This window comes from Monodon monoceros, unplaced genomic scaffold (genome assembly GCF_005190385.1).
Source record: "Monodon monoceros isolate NGI ecotype Baffin Bay Population unplaced genomic scaffold, NGI_Narwhal_1 Super_Scaffold_14, whole genome shotgun sequence".
NCBI classification, from domain to species: Eukaryota; Metazoa; Chordata; class Mammalia; order Artiodactyla; family Monodontidae; genus Monodon; species Monodon monoceros.
In genome coordinates, this window is record NW_021703770.1 from 12300741 (window position 1) to 12321446 (window position 20706).

General features: G+C 40.8%; 1 long non-coding RNA gene across 1 annotated transcript in view; it reads left to right on the top strand.

Moving 5' to 3' along the window:
* LOC114895601 overlaps positions 1-20479 on the top strand; it is a 252062-nt gene extending 231583 nt beyond the window's left edge. The window contains exons 4-5 of the long non-coding RNA XR_003793598.1: positions 4713-4824; positions 20459-20479. This is a non-coding gene — a long non-coding RNA (uncharacterized LOC114895601). The remainder of the gene's footprint in view (positions 1-4712; positions 4825-20458) is intronic.
* Positions 20480-20706: the final 227 nt, after the last annotated feature.

Consider the following 20706-nt stretch of genomic DNA (forward strand, 5'->3'; position numbering starts at 1 on the left):
GGCTGAATCCTTACACACTTATTCATTTATACTGAATGTTTACTATGTGCCCTGGATGCCAATTGCTGAAACTCTGGCAATGTAAGAAGATGATAATGCATCTTTCCTGACTTCAAAACGGTCACAGTTTTGTTGTTCAGTTAGCAAAGTAAAGCTGAAATGTGAACCTAGGATTTCTGAGGAAAAATTTAGGGCCGTTTAGAATGAAAATAATTTCAATGAAGTATTTGTTTTAGGGAAATTTGGAGGAACCACCAGAGCATCCATTCCGAGATCATTGTTTTACTCTGTCAACATCAGGGCATCATCATAAGCATTTGGAATGATTCTTCTTGACCAGAAAGCACAGATGGCATGTTTGGTAGATGAAAGAATTCAGGTAGCCTGTACAACCCAACTGCTTTGCAACCAATGCTGCACAAAGTCATATAAAAATAAATAGTCCGGCAACTAAAATTAATTTAAAAACAATATTTAATGTAGTGTGTCTCAAAAAAAGCAGAAGTTTCAAAAGGAGTGGATACATTCTTGGAAGCAAACAAAACTCCTTAAAAAATCCCCTTCCCCCATATATCACTTCCTTTCAATTTCTCTTTCACTCCGCAGTTGTCTCGAATCTCTTGTTTCCCCAGTACATGCACCTCAAAAACTTCCATCCTCCCCAGGCTTGTCTCGCTGCCTCTCTGGCTCAGATCGTTTATTATTTTCTTTTCTTTTGTGTTATCCTTTGCCTTTTGCCCTGATTCTTATATAAATAAAGGAGGATCCAGAATTGACCTAACAAATAATACGTCTCTCTCCTTTGGGAGAAGTGGGAGAGAGAAGATGGTAAATGCTTATAACTTAATGTCATTCCTTTTATCCCCTTCACACTTGAATTTTTTAAAATGGAGTTAATGTTGCATCCCATACCTTCAGAAAAGTGCTAAAAGGCCCAACCTGCACTCACATAAGGAATCACCATTCAGAGTCACCAAGAATGTATCTATTAGGCCTGGATGTGCAATAGATTCATTGGGAGTTTACTAACTTCTTTAGTAACAGCTGAAATTTCCACAGAAAATACAAGTATATCAATTTTCCAGTATGGATTTCAGTAGTGTACTGGGAGGGGAAGGGCACATGAGAGAAAACTTCAGTCGTGTCTCTGCCTCTTAGGGACCCTTAAGCCACAAGTTAAGTCTATACCAAACGGAGGGTGGAGGGTAGGATTTTGCAGTTAAAGCTTTAGAATAGCCTGCACTGAATATAGATTGTTTTAATAATCATAATGCTTAAAATGGCTGCTAACCAGTGGGGAAGGAAGGTTCAACAGAGCAGTTCACAGTAACTGTGGGAAGAAGACATTTCGTGTTTTCATACCTTACAGAATCGAAGCTGTTCTGTCACCAGGCAAAGTATTCTTCCCATACACCATTGTGATTACTCTGTGTGTGCCTGTGTGTGTGTTTGTGTGTGCGTGTGTGCGTGCGTGTGCGTGTGTGTGTGTGTGTATACATTTGGCAGGACAAAACCTCTCCTATTTCTCTTAAAAAGAAAAGGGCTATTTTATTCTTTTCTTCCAGCTGAATTTTACAAGAATTTTTTTAACTTCCAAAACAAGATGTCAATTTTTGAGTGGAAATGCTATAAATTCATAGATTATTAGAGAATTTGGCATCTTTACAATGGTAATTCTTTCCAACCAGAAATACATTAGTGTTCTCCTTTTATCAAACCGTCATTACATCTAGACACAATTGCTGTTTTTAGCTACTTTCTGCACATTTGGAAATTCATTTATTCATTCATTAAATATTGATTGAACATTTACCATGTGCTAAGCACTGTTTTAGAAACCAGAGATATAGAATTGAAGAGACCAGACATGATCCTTGCCCTGATGGAGCTTAAATCCTACTGAAAGAAGACAGAGCATAAAAGGACAACAAAGACTTGTTTTTGATGGTCATTCCTAGGAATTTTATATATCTTTATACTAAAAAATTTGTATGTACATTTTGGATTATTCCCTTAGGATAGAATTTCGGAGGTTAAATTCTTATATCTAAGATTATGAACATGTACAAAAGTTAATCGCTTTTTGAAAAAGTTTAAATTTATTAGAATAGAAGTTATAGAAGTAATCGATTGTGACTAGATGGCACTGTGGGTCACATTTCTTCAAGCCTTAAAGAGCCTGCAGGATTTTCAGGGAAAAAGATGGGAGAAGACTTAGAAGAATGGAAGCCGTATTTGAAAAAGGTTGTTGGTAATGACTGGAGGTGAGGGGATTTGATCAGAGATGTAGAAATAATGATGACACATCATCCATGTTCCCAAACCCTGAGATGGTTGTGCTCTGCCCTTCATACACCATACCCCTAAGAAATGCAATAATGTACCATGAGATCTCCATACCCAGAAGAGGTTCAGGAATGTTCTCTTGCTGCCTTAGCACCTGGAAGGCAACCCTGTGGCCATAATGACTCAACTCCAAAGGGAATCCTCTGGGGGCCTGTACAGACATGAACAAATTGAGAGGAAGAAGCTTCTGAAACACTGAGCAGAAGGATAGCATTTCACCATTTGTTTAGCGGTAATTAAGATTTTTCCATGCTGCCCTGCACATTCAAGACCCCGGAGATAAAGTAATGTTAATGGATGTGCTCACGCAGACCTGGATCTCTTTTCTGGACCACTGACTTAGCCTCTGACAACAGCTAAATTGCTCCTTGGAAATCAATAAAACGTTTCCATTCTGATGCTTATGAAAGCGCTCCTGATATTTACCATGTCCTGCTGTATTTACTTGATGCCACAGTAAATATTTGACGAATCATTAGAACTTCCTCAGAAACACAGAGAGTAACTGGAGTTGGCTGCCACGACAAAAATGCGTGCTTTACCGCATATTGCAATTCAGGTTTCCTGGGAAATAGACTGAGGCATTGATTTGTATGCAGGAAATTCACTGGGTAGTGCTGTTAGGGTGAATACCTGTGGCAAAGTGAAGGCAGACAGGCAAGTTGAAAGATAGGTAGTCAGAACCTCAGCTGATTTCACAGGGAGGCGGGTAGGGGGTTCTGGAGCTGGGTGGCCGTACAGAGTTGCCCCACATTGAGGCAAGAGGGATAGCCCTTTATACCTCTGCATTGACAGTCATTGGATGTAGGCTGTGTCCTGGAAGGGGACTGACCTTGGACAAGTGGGCTCTTTTCAGCTGGTGGCAGTGCTCAGAGGGGGATGCAGGGAGAGCTGTCAGCGAGAGCCAGCAGCAGGGGGGAATAGTTTATTTTGGTCCTGAAGGGAGGGATCTGGTGACACATCGCAGCATCCACTATGACTCTTAAAAAAGAGAAAGCTGCAGGTTTTAATTGCTTTACTCTTCCTTGTGTCTCACACATATCTATGAAGTTGAGACTACTTGTTCTCTCTTCTGCAACCTCTGCTCCCAGGACTAGCACTGAACCTATGGAATTTAAGAGCCTACTCTTTAATTAAAACAAAGAACTGCAAGAGTCCATTGCAGGTGTCGGTGTGATGTGATTTCTGCCCAGGGCTTTTTCAGTCCCATTTTCTGGCACCCATAATTGTTACTATTGTGGATGTTCTGACCCCAAATGCTTTCCTCTGGGTTTTAAAAATGCTGTCTCTGGTCCAAAGTAATATAGTATAGAAAAAAGGTGTGAGAACCAGACCAGGGTTCCAATCCCACCTTTGCCACTTGTTAGCTCTGTAACGCTGGCAATACATTCGCCCATTCTGAGTCACGGTTTTCTCACCTGTAAAATGCAATCATAATCATGATTTTAATAGTTAACATAGGATTTTATGAGATAACATCTATGACCCAGATGAAAGCTCTCTTGAGAAGTAATGATAAAAATGAAAAATAATAATTATAACAGTGTCCAATATTTCTAAGTGTTTTCTATGTGCTTTACATTGGTTACCTGTTTAATCTTCACACAAAACCCGTACGATATGGTTATTTTATGGTTAAAGCCAAAGCATTTAGCAAGTGGTAAAAAAAAATTTAAGAAGCGGTAGGTTACAGATCAATCAGAATGGAAACCACTGAAACCGTTGTGAGGATAAGCGTTTTATTATACTCATTTTACAGATGGGGATATTGAGACCTAGAAACTTTAAATAGCTTGCCTAAGAACACAAGGCCTGTAGGTGGCAGAGATGGGTTTAAATGGTCTGACATTCCAGACTATAAAATTAAAGTTTTCCTTTTTTAATACTATCTCCCAATCTTAAGATCTAGCCAGGGTTGCTTTAAACCTTTGATTTTATTACCTCGGGAAGACTTAAGCCTTCCGGATCTCTCAATACAGCTCTGATCCACCAGATCCAGCCATGACAGCTATTTTCTTACTAAAAATACCCTAGACCTTCCACCAAATACAACTGCCAAGGTTTATTGGACTGAAGGCTAACGTTGTGTGAGTGACTCTGAGCCAAAGTGATTATTGTAATTATAAGAGATAATAGTAGTTATTAAGAGTGATTTTAGTAAAAGCAAGCTAAAAATTGAGTTTATTTAGATAGTTCAATCAGGCATTGAACTATTGACATTCAAATGTCAGTTTGAATCCAGACTTGGGAAGAAAGTGACTCTGAGAAGGTCTGCAAAAAGAGTGAGGGTGATATTAGTGACAAAGAAACCCTCAATAATAAAATGACATGAAATACGATAACTTTGTCAATTCCACTTCACACAGGCTCTTTGACAATGGTGGAACCAGGGAATTAATACAGAAGGCTATTCCCTGAGGCAAAATAGATGGATTCAGATGCAGAAAGCAAAACAGAGCATCATGATGGAGACATTGGGTAAGCAGAGAAACAGATGAACGTTTCTTTGATTTTGTCTGAAAGAAACACAAAACTGGAATGCCTAGAGGAGCAGCCGCAGGAAACCACAGATGGCGTCTCTATAGACACTCTAAGATACTTGTGCCAATTATTTTGCAGTAGAACTGTGTGTGGTGTGTGGTGTGTCGTGTGTTGTGTGTTTGTGTGGTATGTGGTGTGTATGTACCTATGTGTAGTTTGGTGGTAGTGGTGATGAGAGATGTGGAAGTACCTGTTAAACTTATTTGAACACATTCATACATACACATACATCTCATAAAGTCACACATGAAAGACTACAGAGACAAGAAACCAATATCTATGAAACCTTCCCTGGCAAACTCCACTATATATGTAAACTTTCACCTTCCACTTCCCTCTGTGTCCAAATCCAAGCACTTCCTGTACTTTCTTTGTCTGCTTTGACCTTGGTCACTTGTGCCTCTGACCTCCCTCACTCCACACTTTATCTCCTAAAATATATATATATATGGTTTATATTTTATATTTACATATATGGTTTATATTTTTATTTTATATTTATGGTTTATATTTTTATATATAGTTTATATTTTAAATTTATATATATATATAAACCATCTCTCTCTCTCTCTCTCTCTCTATATATATATATATATATAGAGAGAGAGAGAGAGAGAGAGAGAGAGAACCTCTGCTGAGCTCTTGAAATCTACAAGGATAAATAGAGCTTTTAATCCTACGGATTTGAAAAAAAATGTATTTCCTCGGCCTGCCTACTAATAACCTCAGATTAAGGGGTATTGATGAGACTTCCCAGAGTTTCTGTTACCCCGAAGATTTCTGCCTGTGTCCCAGCACCACTTCTGAGCGCCAGGATCGGGAACGGGAGCTGTCATGAATATTCAGTGGCTTGTTTGCGGCCACTTCTACTCTCTCTGAGCCTAACATTATACCTAGTTTCTTGCTTATTTGCTGCTGGTAGATTTTTTGCTGACACTTACTGTTTTGGTGGTGGTGGTGGTTTTGCTAGGTAATAGGAAGTAAGATGTGTGACCCAGATTTACTCTGCCACCTTACCTCACAGTTTGCAAAGCTAAATTTCATGCTCACTTGCAGCAGTCATCGAGTTCTGGTTCTTGGCAAAACTGTCTCCCCGCTTCGTCTATGTGGTGTTGAAGCTCTTGGTATATTATCATCACAGCCCTCATCACCATTCTCATCATCATCAAATTCCGGATGTGCTTTAAGTCAAACTCGCCTCACATAACTTCTGGATGTAGGAACATAGAACTGTAGAAGGTAAAAGGAAAAACAGATACTATCTAGTTAGGTCCTTCTAGTTGAAGGAAATGGACCCAGAGAAATTAAGTGGAAGTCACATTTACACAGCTGACTATTTTCCAGAGGAGTTCTAGATTATGAATGAAGCCATATTGTTATAACAGAAAGAGTACAACCTTGGACCCAGATAAACTTATGTGTGCATCTCACCTCTGCCACGTACAAGCTATGTGAACTTAAGTTATTTCATCTCCATTTGTCTCATTCATCTCATCTGTGAAAACCTTAGAGGGTTTTGAGAAATATTTAAGGGAGTGATGATGTAAAGTGTTTAGCACTGTATCTTATATAGGAAGTTTTTAATAAATGGTGGTAAGCATTATTATTAAGCCAATTTGTAGAGCTAATTAGTGGTTGTATCAATGAACTATTACTGTGGAAGAAACAACCCAAAAATTCAGTGGTTAAAATGACAATCATTCCTCATTTGTCCTGAGTATATGGATTAGCTAGAAATTGAGACTCTTCTAGCCTGTTCTGCTACCCTTGGCTGGGCTCATCTACCTGTGTATGGCTTACTGGGGTTTAGTTGCTCTTGGCTGGGCTCAGCTGGGCTGTTCTGCTTTCCTTGGCTGGGTTCACTCACACGCATTTAGCTTTCTGGAGGTTGGATGATTATGACTGGGCCCAGCTAAGGGTGGTTCCACTCCATGTCTCCCTCATCATTCTCTGCTGAGACCAACGCGATAGTCCAGGCACATTGTTCTCTTATCTATAGGAAAGCAACAAGAGAGTAAGCAGAAGTATGTGAGCTTCTTAGGGCCCAGGCTTAGAACTAGAACTCCTACCTAATTTTATTGGCCAAAGCCAGTTTCACAGTTTAGCCCAAAGTCAAGGGACTAGAGTATGAAAACAGGGTGAGATAAAGAATTGCTATCCAAAACACAATCCATTGTAAGGGCAAATGAGGTCCAGAATGCTGCAGAGAGAAGGAAATAAAGCTTGAACTTTGAAGTCAGACTGACCAAGATTTTTTTTTTTTTACATCTTTACTGGAGTATAATTGCTTTACAACGGTGTGTTAGTTTCTGCTTTATAACAAAGTGAATCAGTTATACATATACATATGTTCCCGTATCTCTTCCCTCTTGCATCTACCTCCCTCCCACCCTCCCTATCCCACCCCTCTAGGTGGTCACAAAACACCGAGCTGATCTCCCTGTGCTATGCAGCTGCTTCCCACTAGCTATCTATTTTACGTTTGGTAGTGTATATATGTCCATGCCTCTCTCTCGCTTTGTCACAGCTTACCCTTCCCCCTCCCCATATCCTCAAGTCCATTCTCTAGTAGGTCTGTGTCTTTATTCCTGTCTTACCCCTAGGTTCTTCATGACATTTTTTTTTCTTAAATTCCATATATATGTGTTAGCATACGGTATTTGTCTTTCTCTTTCTGACTTACTTCACTCTGTATGACAGACTCTAGGTCTATCCACCTCATTACAAATAGCTCAATTTTGTTTCTTTTTATGGCTGAGTAATATTCCATTGTATATATATGCCACATCTTCTTTATCCATTCATCCGATGATGGGCACTTAAGTTGTTTCCATCTCCAGGCTATTGTAAATAGAGCTGCAATGAACATTTTGGTACATGACTCTTTTTGAAAGACTGACCAAGATTTAAGGCCTAGTTTACCTAGTTTACAAATTATCTCTGTGATTTTGGTCAAGTTATTTAATTCTTATAAAAATCATTTTCCTAGTCTGGAAAATGGAGAAAATCACTTGCCATGCAATATTGTGGGCTCAGAAATAATTTATTATATTGTCTGACACATAATATTTAATAGTAGCTATGTTAGTATTATCTCCTACTTTCAGTCTTGGGTTCTTCCCTTCATACAACATCAGGATATGTTATTATTTTAAAAATTTAAAAAACACTTCCCCCTCCATGTTAACAAATGCTTATTTATTTTCATCTTAAACAAGAGGAAAAATAGTTGCTAATGTTTCTTGTTCCTGTTTTCCTCTACTAAATTCAAACAAGTAAATACTGACACTGACGAAAGCATGTTTAATGGAAAATTCAGTTTGATTTATTTGCCAATTAGTACCAATTAGTCTTTGAAGGGACAGGTGAATGATGTGTTCATACAAATATTTGAATGTGATACAGCCCATCAGGTTTGCAGAAAAGGTTTAGTTCCGGGAAGCCAGAAACTGGTGAGGCATGTCCTATTCATGAGAATTCACTGGGAGCACAACAAGGTAGCATGCACTCTGCATAATGTGGAAGTCAAGAGAGCACAGTACAGCAAGGGATAGATAGAAAGATGAGATGAATGGTTGGAAAACACCGTTAATCAGGGGAGAAAGTTAGCATTCTGCATTATGGATCTATAAGCAGTTTAGCTAAGGTGTCTCCAGGATCCTGTAATTAAGTGGGATTTACCCAGCACTTTGCTTTCGGAAGGAATTCAATGCAATTCAGTAAATGTTTCCTGAGTGCCTTCTCCACACCCGCCATTGGAGATAAAAGATGAGCCAGACAGAATCTCTGCTCTCAAGTAACACATAATCTAGTGGAGGCGTCAGTTGCATATACAAAGTAATCAATTAATTGGTGGTAAGTATTATAATGGGAATAATAACCAAGAGCTGTAGAAGCACAGAAAAGAAATAAATGAATCTGAGTGTATTTATATTGGGTGCTGATTAATGAAGAAGATTTTGACAGATTTGGAAAGGAGGTAAAGTTATAATTAATCAAATTAATATGAGATTTCTGGCTATTCCAAGGGATGAAAGGAGAGAGGGGTTGTAGACCATCCATAGCAGAAAGCTTCAGAGTTCAGGTTGCATTAGGATACTTTGCTTGGGATATACTGAAACTGTTTAAGCATTGCACTGAGAGACCTTGTCCTTATCTTTCTTGCACTTCTAGTAAGGTTGGTACAGTGCAGGCTCTTGGGCACCAAAGAAACTGATGTTCTCTGATTTTTTGAGGCAATGAACTCAGCCTACAATGAGCAATGTTCTAAAACTGAACATCTAACTGATAGCTAAATCAGGGCCGAGAACTAGCCCCCTGATAATATGGTACTTGCTTTCACTGAGCTTGCATTCCAAGGAGTGTAGCAGATAATAGCTAAACAAATAGACAAGATGAAAGCAGATTGCAGTAAATGCACTGAAAGAAATAAGGGGGCAACAGGGAGAACTTGGAAAGGACTCTTTAGATAAAGTGTTGAGATAAAAGGAATGTGAAAATCAAGGAGGAAGATATTCTGGACAGAAGGGAGAGTAAATATAAGAATATAAAAGGGGCTTCCCTGGTGGCGCAGTGGTTGAGAGTCCGCCTGCCGATGCAGGGGACACGGGTTTGTGCCCCGGTCCAGGAAGATCTCACATGCCGCGGAGCAGCTGGGCCCGTGAGCCATGGCCGCTGAGCCTGCACGTCCGGAGCCTGTACTGCGCAACGGGAGAGGCCACAACAGTGAGAAGCCCGCGTACCGCAAAAAAAAAAAAAAAAAAAAAGAATATAACAATTCTAAGGCGAGAAACTGTTGGGCATGTTGAAGAAACAGAATGAAAACCAGTGAATATAATGGTTAAAGTGAAGGCTGGAATGAGATGAAATTGAAGAGGTAGCAGGAGAAAAATCAAGTAAGCTTTGTAGGTCATGGGGGCAAGTTTGGGTTTTATCCGAAAAGGAAGCCACTGGATTATTTTAAGCACGGTTATAAAATATTCTGTTTTTAGGGTTTAAATATAACTTGACTGCTGTGTAGCAAATGGTGGGGCAGGCTGTCTGTTGTCAACTGAGTGCCTGGAATGCATAGTTTCTGTTTCCCAACTGATAGAAAAAAATATGTTGGAAAGGATTAGAAGCTGTGAGAGGACACAGTTTGGACATTATGAGTAGAGGAGAAAAATGATGAACTTGAGACATACCTGGTAGCAGCACAGAAAATATTACATATGGATTGTTTGGGACAGTGAAGTAAAGAAGGAATGGAGGATGTCTTCTCTGTTATTAGCTTGATGATGGTGCCATTTAATGAGATGAGGAAGTTTAGTACTGAACAAATTATATGGATAGATATCCTAAAAATGGGGGTAAACCTTGAAGAGGGAGATAGCTGGCCAGGACCATGGACCTTCTGGAATGGCATTAGGGGTCCTGGGATCACTGGGGATGTAGGGAACGTTGGGGGCAGAGAGTCAGTCAGGTGAGGATATGTTTTGACATTTTTACATTCACGAAAGGAAAGGAATTGGGAAGCTGGCTTGAGGAATCTCAGGAGCAATTCCTTTGCAGTGGGAAGGGTAATTTTTCTTGAGCTTAAGAGAACTGAGTTCAGATCTTGACTCTACAACCTATTAGCTAGGTGAGTTTGGGGGAGTTGTTCAACCTCTTTGAGCCTGCTTTATTGTGTATTAGAGATAATTTTAATGCCTACCATAAAATATCAAATTAAATTATGGATATCAAGTAGCTGGTCATAAATAATGCCCTTTATCCATGCAACACATATTTGTTGAACAACTACTAAATACTAGACACCGTGCCAGGCAATTTGGATATAACCCTCCTAAAAAGTACAGGGTGCTACTAATCAGATTATGAAAAGCCCTGACTCACTCTGGGGAGTTAGGGAAACTTTCCTGTGAAGTGATGTTTGAGCTAAGCTCTGGAAGTTGAATAGGAATCAGACAGATTTACACAACGGGAGTTTTTGTCAGGTGGGGCATGAGAAAAGATGAAGAACATTCCAGGTCACAAGTAGAACATTGTAAAAGGCACTGAAACAGGATGCAGGAAAATACATTTGGTACTCAGCAAAGTCAAGTGTGGCTGGTGCTGAAAGCCTGAGTGCAAAGAGAATAGGAAGACTTTTAGGATTTTTCTTCATTAATCCAGGCCAGCTCTCAAGACTGAGATAAAGACAATGATTAAAAGCAGACATTTCGTTCAGCCAAAACCATAATCATTACTTGATGAGCCCTTACTATTTGTCAAGCACTGCATTAAGCACCTAACTCTTGTTTTGAGAACTATTATGTCTCAGACACTGGCATATGATGGCGAACAAGACAAGCAGTTCCTCTGTCTTTACTCAAATTTTACTTATTTAAATCTCATAACAATCAACTGAAGTTAGAGATAAAGCTTATATAGGTCAACAACTTGCCAAGCTCATACAGCTAAGAAATATTATAGTTATTATTCCATTTATTCACTTGCTTTACACATATTTATTGAGCACCTACGATGCGCTGGGCACTGTTCTAGGCTCTTGGGACATAGCTGGGAGCAAAAAAAGAGATCTCTCAAGGAATATACCTCCTAGCAGCATAGCCCAACAATAAACTGTAGCCCTAATATGTGAATTACATCACGGGTTAGAAAATGATGCATTCTTTGAACAAGGAATAACAGCAGAGGAAGGGAAACTGGGAATTGTAGCATCACAATGTTAATAGAATGTTGTGATGGGATTCTTTGAAGAGATGACATTTGAGAACAAGATGAAGGAGTGGGGAAGTTAGCCTTGTGGCGATCTGGTGTCTTAGCCTGCTCAGGCTACCATAACAAAATACCATAGTGTGGGTTGTTTAAACAACAGAAATTTATTTCTCACAGTTCTGGAGGCTGGGAGGTCCAAGATCAAGGTATCAGCCGAGGACCCTCTTCCTGGTTTGCACATGGCTGCCTTCTCATTGTGTCCTCTCATGGCAGAGAGAGTTCTTTCTAAGGCCACAGTTCTATCGGATTAGGGTCCTGCCCTGACAACCTCATTTCACCTTAATTACTTCTTGAAGACCCTATCTCCTGACACAGTCATACTGGGGGTTAGGGCTTTAACGTATGATTTTTCAGGGAACATGATTGCGTCCATAGCATCTGGGGAAGTGCCTTCAAGCAGAGGGAACAGCCATGGCAAAGGCACAAATGCAGGAGTGAGCCTGGTGAGTTGAGACCAGCAAAGAGCCTACTGTGGCTGCAGCCGATGGAGGTGTGGGAGAAATGAAGTCAGAGAGGAGAAGGGGACTAGCGTATGAGGAAGTAGCTGGGTTAGGGGCTCTGCATTTTAATCTGAGTAAAACAGGGGCCAATGCAGAGCTCTGAGCAGAGGAGTGACCTGATTTGACTTGTTTTAGTAATATCACTGTGACTGCTCGGGGAAGCAAAGACCAATTTGATGCTACTGTAGTTGCTTAGGCAAGAGGTAATGCCAGCTGAGCCGGTGGTGACAGTAGAAATGGTGTGAAGGAAACATATTCTCGATATAGTTTTTAAGTAAAGTAAACAGAATTTCCTGGAAAAAAAAATAGATTTGGGATGTGAGAAAGACAAGTCAAAGATAACATCAAGATTTTGACCTGAGCAACAGAAATTTTGGTTTGTCATCAACTAAGATGGAGAAGGCAGAGGTGGAGCTAGTTTGGGGACAGAAGATAAGGCACCACCATCCCCGTAGAGCTCTCATTTTCTCAAGGTACAGGCATCTGATCGTAATACTTGGGGAAGTGAACAGAGATTAGGTTGCCAGTGAGGAAGTTGCTTCCGTCTTCTCAAAGCTGCTCAGAGTTTACTTGAACAAAGGGTCCTGGATGAAAACTAGTTTGAAAAACTATTTACAAAGGTCAGTCACTCTATCTTACCAGAGAGAAGACTGAAGCCCATACAGGTTTAACAACTTAGCCCTGGTTGTACCCCAGGGTTTGGGTAGGAGAGAACACAGAAAATCCACAGAAACAGAATATCTAGAAAAAGAGAAAGGAAATCTCTGCCCAGTCTTGATATTGGGCATTTTGAAGAGGCAATCTCTTCAATACTGCAAGTTGGATATACATAAAGATAAGGAAAGGAATACCATCTACTGAGTTCCAGGCACCAATATTATACCATTTAATTCGACAGCAACCCAACATTACAGATAATAAAAATTAAGCCTTCACAAGCTTAAATAAATGGACCTTCAAATGTGATTTAATGGACACAGCTGGAAAGTACAGAGTTGGGGCTAGAACCCTGGCCTCTTTCATTCCCAATCTCACATTCTTTCTGCTATGCCGGCATGAATGTAGCACCATTATTTTATTTTAAGTGCTCAAATATAGCCCATGTCCATGTCGAAATACTGATCTGGAAATACAGACTGAAGTCCTATGATGTGAGCATATTATTCAGTGATAGGTGATGTGAGGAAACAAAGAATTGAGTAAGATTTCATGATATAAACCGTAAGTGACATCGCTAGCTGCTGAGTCTATGTCAAACAACACTGTCCACGGGACAGCTTGACGTCTACTAGCTGATGGCTGTGGCATGGGGGACTTCATAAGAAGGGAGGAGAAAAGAGTGTGGGGTATAAATAACATGCATGAATTACTGGGGGCTCAGTAGCTCATGAAGAACAAGCCTTTGTGATATATGGTGCCCCTCATCTGGGACCATAGGGCAGTCATAACTGTCATGGATAAAGTCTCCAAGCCAAGGCTTCAAGGAGCCAGTCTCCTGAGCTTCAACAGATGAGGGATGGGTGGGGCTGCAGAATGGCAGAGGGCCGCCCACTCACCACCCACTGCGTGGACTCATCGCTGCCTCCTCCATCCCCCCCGCGCACGCCAGCTCCCCAGAGTAACTGCTTTTCACAGGTGCCTGTCATCTATTTCTTTTATTTATGCTGTCCCCTTGCCTAGAATACTCTCTCCGTCTTGTCACTGTGACCAGAGCCTTCTCATGCCTTCAGAGTCTGTCCAAGAACCGCTTTTCCCAAAAACTTTTCCTGCTCCATCCAGGTTAGCTATCCTCATCTTTACTTTCCTAATTTTCTATGCATACTTTCTCACTGTACTTATACTTTCTATACTTGCCTCCTCTGTTAGACTCTGAACTCCCGGATGTCAGGGAACCTAATTTTTTCTTTTTAAATCCTTAGTGCCCAGCATACAGCCTACATACTAGTGGTTCATAAACTTTAGTGGCCATCTGAATCACTCAGAGGGCTTCCTAAGGCCCATTCCCAAAAATTCTGATTCAGTGAGTCTGTGGTAGGGCCTGAAAATGTGCATTTCTAACAAGTTCCCAGGTTATGCTAATGGTACTGGTCTGAGGACAAATTTTGAGAACCACTGCTGCATACCACAGTTCATTTTTGCTAAATACATTTAAGTTCTATTACATAAGTGGTCATAAGCATCGGCTATGGAGTCACCCAGAGCCTAGTTTAAATCATAGTTCTCCAAGCTAGAAGACCTTAGAAAAATGACTTAAGTTCTCTGAGCCTCGGTTTCCTTATCTAAAGAATAAGATAAGGATGCAGTAAGATAATACTAAAGCATTTACCCTGATGCTCCACAGCTCCTGCTGGTATTGAGCTGGAGGTAGAAGCACCAGAAGGAAGGGAAATAAGTGAGAGGGCAGGATGCAACAGTCCAATGATCCCTGAATGCGGACCAGCCTCACACATGGAGCCCAGCAGGGAGTTTAATTAAATACTACACACATTTACTTACTGAGGTATCCTATCTCCTTAACATAAACAGATAAGAAGGCAGTGGGGCATGACAGCCTCTAGAGTGCTGGGAAGAATCTGGTTTGAGTTTTTTTCACATCAATCAAATGATTCACACACACCTCCTGTTCTGTGGATGGCTTTCAGGATTGAGTCTGGTAGGTTTTCCACCAGGGCTCACCACTAAAACCTGCTCGTTAACAGATAATCAGCTTCTGCTGATCTGCTCCTAGGCTGCCTTCCAGAGCAGCTGTTTCCTCCTGTGTTATGATTTAAGCTATGTTAACAGTGATGAAAACAGATTTGTGTTGCTTTGCTTCTCATTAACCTTATTATAGAGTTTTGCTCCCAGATACACACTTCCTAAAAATATATCAAATGTATAAAAGGGTTAAAACTTTTTAACCTACAATGGCTTGATATTTCTCAATATCTGGATAAAGAGTAAATGATTTGGTCAATCTTCAAATTATGGGTTTGATTGGAGGTGACTGCCCACAGTCTAGCCTCTGTGCCCTCCAATTTAGGCTGACCCTCACATATTTACACAGTTTCCTGGGGCAGCCCTCACTCTTCCCAAACCACTGGCCTGCCTCACCTGGCTTATTGAATTATGGTCAGCTAGATCACCAGTCTTCCCTAGGGTGACCAACTCTTCTGTTTTCCTGGGACTGGGAGCACAGTGAAAGTGGAATTTTCCATTTTAAAACCAGAAAAGTCCAGAGCAAACCAGAATGAGTTGGTCACTCTGCTACCGATCCTACAAGTTGCAAGTAGCCAAGCCCACCAAGTCCTCAGGTCACAACTATTTCCAAGTCACCCTTGCCTTCCCTGCAACATTTATTTCTGGCAATTTTGAGTTTTCAAATAGCTCTTAATCATCATCACCTCCCTGTTTCCGCTTCCCATACTCATGGCACTACCAGGCAAAGGTAAAATTAATTAACCTCAAAAGCTGGGTGAAGATAATCAGAAACAGTTTTAAATCCAGCCTGTGGAAATCAGTTGTCAGTGGTTCAGAAAGATACGGAGCAGTGTGGAGGTCATGAGGAATTTCCCAGAACACATTTCTAAATCCCTGATGTTTTTTCTCTGCCTTGTCCTTTATTTTTTAGTTGGAAATAATGTATATGTCCCAGCATCATTTTTAGCCTTGTTGTATTGTTCCAATGCCTACAGCTATTTGTACTTCAACAGCTCCATTGCAGCTAAACTTTGTTTACATATTTGAGGTGAGTCAGCCTCAGGTAGATTTGTTCTCTTACCTGATTTCCTAGCCCAACTTTCTACTTCCGTTTCTGAGGCTACACGGAGTGTGACCCAGCGGTGGGTGAGGAAACATGCAGGCGCAGAAATGCAGAGGATGAAAAACTCTCTGTCCTTTGTAACAGCTTGAAGATATTGTACTGAAATCTGAAATGTGCTCAGGTAACAAATTTGAAAACATCGTTCGAATTCCTACTGACTTCACCTCCCAGGTATCATCTCATTGGAATGTACCCTTTGAAGCAAACTGATTCCAGGCATATGTAACAGGGAGCCCCATCATACAGTATGTGTGAAAATGGTTGTCGCTTTGGCCAGCACATGGGAAGCAGATGTTTTCCAAGAGAACTGATGGCATCCCAGGCTCATCACAATCTGTCCACAATCTGTCTTTCCAGACGTATCACACCCCCACCCCCATACATGCTCAGTCACATGAAATGATTCTCCAAAACCCATTATGCCTTTTCATGCCTCCATTCCTCTCTGCACTTGCTATTTTCATAACCCAGAATATCCTCTACACTCCTGTTTCCCCTTCCTCGCCTGCTAAACACCTACTGATTTTTTAGGATCCAGTTCAAATGACATCTTTAAATCCTTTTTAAAGATATCCAGCAAGCAATTATTTATTCATGACTCTGTTTCCTTAGCATGTTAAACATGCCTCTGTGTATCAGACCTCAGCAGGACCTTAGGCTCTGGCACTTGTGTCAATTCAGGTATGTCTGGGATCCACTAGAAATATGGTACGGCAGTAAAATGGAGCGTCAGCAAGAGGAGGCTGCAGCTCTGTGGGAGGCTCTACTACAGGACTAATAGCCTACGCAATATCTAAGACTCCTCAGAAGTTGAAACTTATTTTCCCCTTTTAACCTTATTGTCAGTTGTGGTAGCTTATATTTTTGGTGCTCCAGTACCCTTTCCCATGACCCTTCTCCCAATAACAGGCAAACCTGGTTCCTGGCCACAGTGGTGGGCATGTCCAGAGGCCCTGCCAATCATAGAACCGATTCTCTCTGCAAATCGGTTTGCGATTGGCCAAAGGGATGGGCACATGACCCCAGCAGCCAATCAGGATCCTTCCGTGGGACAGAAAGCTGAACAGTTGGAAGAACCACTGAGGACTAGTTCAGGGTGTGAAAAAGAAGTCAAGCCAACTAATGCTGCAACAGTTAAGGTCACTGTTGCCAGGTAATAGTAACAGGCAAGGCAAGCTGAGCAAGGAGAATCAAGTTCCTTGTCTCCAAACTTCTGCCTTTCCAGCTCTCTCTAGTGCCCCCTACTGGCAGAACCTAAAAGGAAGACAGCTGGCAAAGGGAACACTGAGTTTGCAGTTTCAGCTCTGCATCACAGAACAGAGCCTGGAAGGGTGATTTGGAGCTGAGATGCAACCATATATACAGAGAAGAATGTATACAAGCATTTTGCCATTGACCTATATGGTTTTTCAGATGGTTGTGGAAATGTGTAGGTGTTCTAGGGTCTTCTGGACATACAGATACAAAAGAGATGGTCAATAAAGTACTCTGGGAAACAGCAAGTCATGAAAGACTGTGTTAAAAGACTAGAAATATGAAACCACCCCTATAGTCTATTCTTAATTCCATTCCACCTTTCTTATTTTAAATAGCATATTAGGGGGCTTCCCTGGTGGCGCAGTGGTTGAGAGTCCGCCTGCCAATGCAGGGGACACAGGTTCGTGCCCCAGTCCGGGAAGACCCCACATGCCGCAGAGCAGCTGGGCCCGTGAGCCATGGCCGCTGGGCCTGTGCGTCCGGAGCCTGTGCCCTGCAACAGGAGAGGCCACAACAGTGAGAGGCCCGTGCACCGCAAAATAAATAAATAAATAAATAGCATATTAGTGACTATTATTGGGATTATTGGGAGCAAATCATGGGATAGCAGTATAGCAATTAGGATTATTTTGGCAATGTTTCCTGCTATCTTATTTATTTCCCATACTTGAGAAACAACTTCTCCATCTGTTATAGGCCTTTTTTATATGGCATTGTAAGTGTTTTCATGTGCATTTACCCCACCAAACCATGAACGCTTTTATGGAGATCCTCTGTCTTATTCATCTTTGTACTGGTTTACCGCCCAGGATTCACTGAACATTTACGCATTTGTATTATTCAGCAAACACTTAGCACATTTTATGTGCCGGATCCTGAACTACAAGTTGGACATATAATAAATCTTAGCTGCTGCCTGCAAGATGCTCATAGTCTAATAGAGCAAAGGGATGATAAAGAGGCAATATTAATGCAGACCGTATAAGTGCCCTGGGCATAATGAGAACATGGCACTGGGGCCCCTAATCCAGGTTGAGGCAAGGAGACCAGAGAGAAGATCACTGAATTAATCCACATTAGAGATTAGAAGGGCTTCCACCAAAGGTGGGCAGTGGGAATGAAAATTAGTAGAAAGAACTGAGACTTCTTGTATCTCAAACTTGATTGCACATGAGAATCAGTTGGAAACTTACAAACAGCCCCCCACCCCAATGATCAGGCCTTTTCCAAAACCAATTACATGAGATAGGACCTAAACATCAGTATTTTTTAAAGTATCCCAGGCGATTACAGTGTGCAGTCAATTGTCTTAAAAATATGATGTCAACAGAGCTTGATAACTATATAATGGCATATATAGTAAGGAAGGGGGAGAAGTACAGGGTGATTCTCTAGCTTCTGGTCTAGGCAGCCACATAGATGGTAGATGCTTAAAAAGTTGTCCTAGTATGATTGTGTATTTGTCATTCCCAAGGTGCCCTGTAAATGTGCTATGTAAACAGCAACTACTCAAAAAATCTTTTTGGATAAACAAGTACCTGGGATGTAATGTCTGCTCAGAGGGGAAGATAAGAAGCAGAGGCTTGAATAGGTACAGTTTCTACCAACAAGTACGGGTTCTACCGGCAGGTGCTTAGTAAAGGTTTGAAAGAAATCAGCAGTGATGACCGTAAACAAGTAATCTGCTGTGTGTAGATAGTGGACTTAAGTAATAGGCTCACATACATGTGAAAATTCAGACATATCCTTATCAGTAGTGCAGTTTTTAACCAAAACTAGTATTGTTACCGACCAGGATTCTTGGCTTGCTTAATAATAGAAATTGATCAGAGGTCAGACAAGAAATTCAGGCAAGGTTTTATTGGGAGCGAGAACTCCAACAGTTCCGTAGCAGTGGGGAGGGAGAACAAACAACAGTTTCCCTTGCTGGCCCACTCGCTGAGAGAGGGGCGAGTTGTTCCTTAGATGGGATGAGAGTAAGGGTGTGTCCAGGGGTCGGGCGGGAGCGGTGGCTTAGGTGGTTTACCCACCCCTTAGGTGTTGTGTGCAAGGGCCTGAGCAGTACCCTGCTTTTGCTCCGGCCTCTTCAGAAGTGGCAGTTGGGTTTTTTGGTTTCTTTTTGTCCAGAATTTGTCCCAACTGTGCACGCATGCAGTTACTTTTACTCTCACATGGTTTCTTTGTATTTTGTTGCCCAAGGAGAGGTGTGTCCAGGTGCAAGCATTGCAGCACTGCAGCAAAGGGTCCCAGGTCCCAGCCTGTCTCCGTATTTAGAAAATATAGTATTTTTTTAAATGTTGATTTGTAAAACTCACTACAAAATAGATTATGTTAGACTCTTGTAAGAATCACATGGTGTTAATTACTACTGCCATTTACCAAATATTTCCAGATCTCCTTCTCCTCAGGCACACAGTGGAATTAGGCTTTCTGACCCCCTTGTGTTTGCAAAGGTCACATGACTAGTTCTGTCCAATGACTTGAAAGTGGAAGTGACTCTGGACCACAGCATTCAATGGCCAAGCATTTAATTAATTTAATTAATTTTATGACTCTCTGGAGTTCTTTTGTCACTTTGGCAGTTACCAACAATATCAAAGGCAATGGTGTCTGCTTCAGCCTGGTTTCATAAGCAGCTATGATGTGTCTGACTTTGAGAGCCATGAGCTAAAACCAAATCTTTGCTGTTTTAACCACTGAAATTTGTGAGTTGTTTGTTACTGCAGCATAAGGCAACCTATCCTGGTTGATAAACACTTTAACCCAGGAAGATTTCTCCCTCTAAATTCTTGATGCTTATCACCTGTATTTACTCAATTGTAGGTACTGTATCTGCCTTTATAATACTTCTTTCATATTGTACATCTTCTTTGCGGTTCAGATACATGTTACTCATGTCTCCAATTAGAATACAAGCTCCTTCAGGGCAAGAAATGACTCTGGATAAGGTGTTTAAGTTCTCTGAGAAATAATTTCTTAATCTGTTAAATGGGAATATTAAAAACTTCCCCACAGGTTTTCAGGAGAATTGAGATGTGCACACATAGAATATCAACCACAGAGCCTAATACAAAATAGAAAATCAAAAATTATAATTTTCTTTCCTTCTGTTCATCTTTGTGATCCCCACAAAACTTAGCACATTGCTAACTGAAAAGATACACTTATGCACTGAATACCTACTATGTGCCAAGTCCTAACTATATGCTATTTTAACTCTTATTAAATATGTATCATTTTCTCCATTTTACAGGTGAGAATATTGAGACTCAAGGAGATTAATCAATGGAGTACTTTCACTGCTCAAATGGTAAGAACCAATATTCAAATCTAGCCTAATTCCAAAGCTTGTCCTTGTTTTCCCCTAAAGCACACTGCTTCCTTTGTTGATATAATTATGGGCTTATGATTTAATTATGAATTTTATAGAAATAAATGTAGTTTGAGACAATAAGAAAAGTGATATCTTTATCTATTTATCTATCCATCTCTATAATAGTC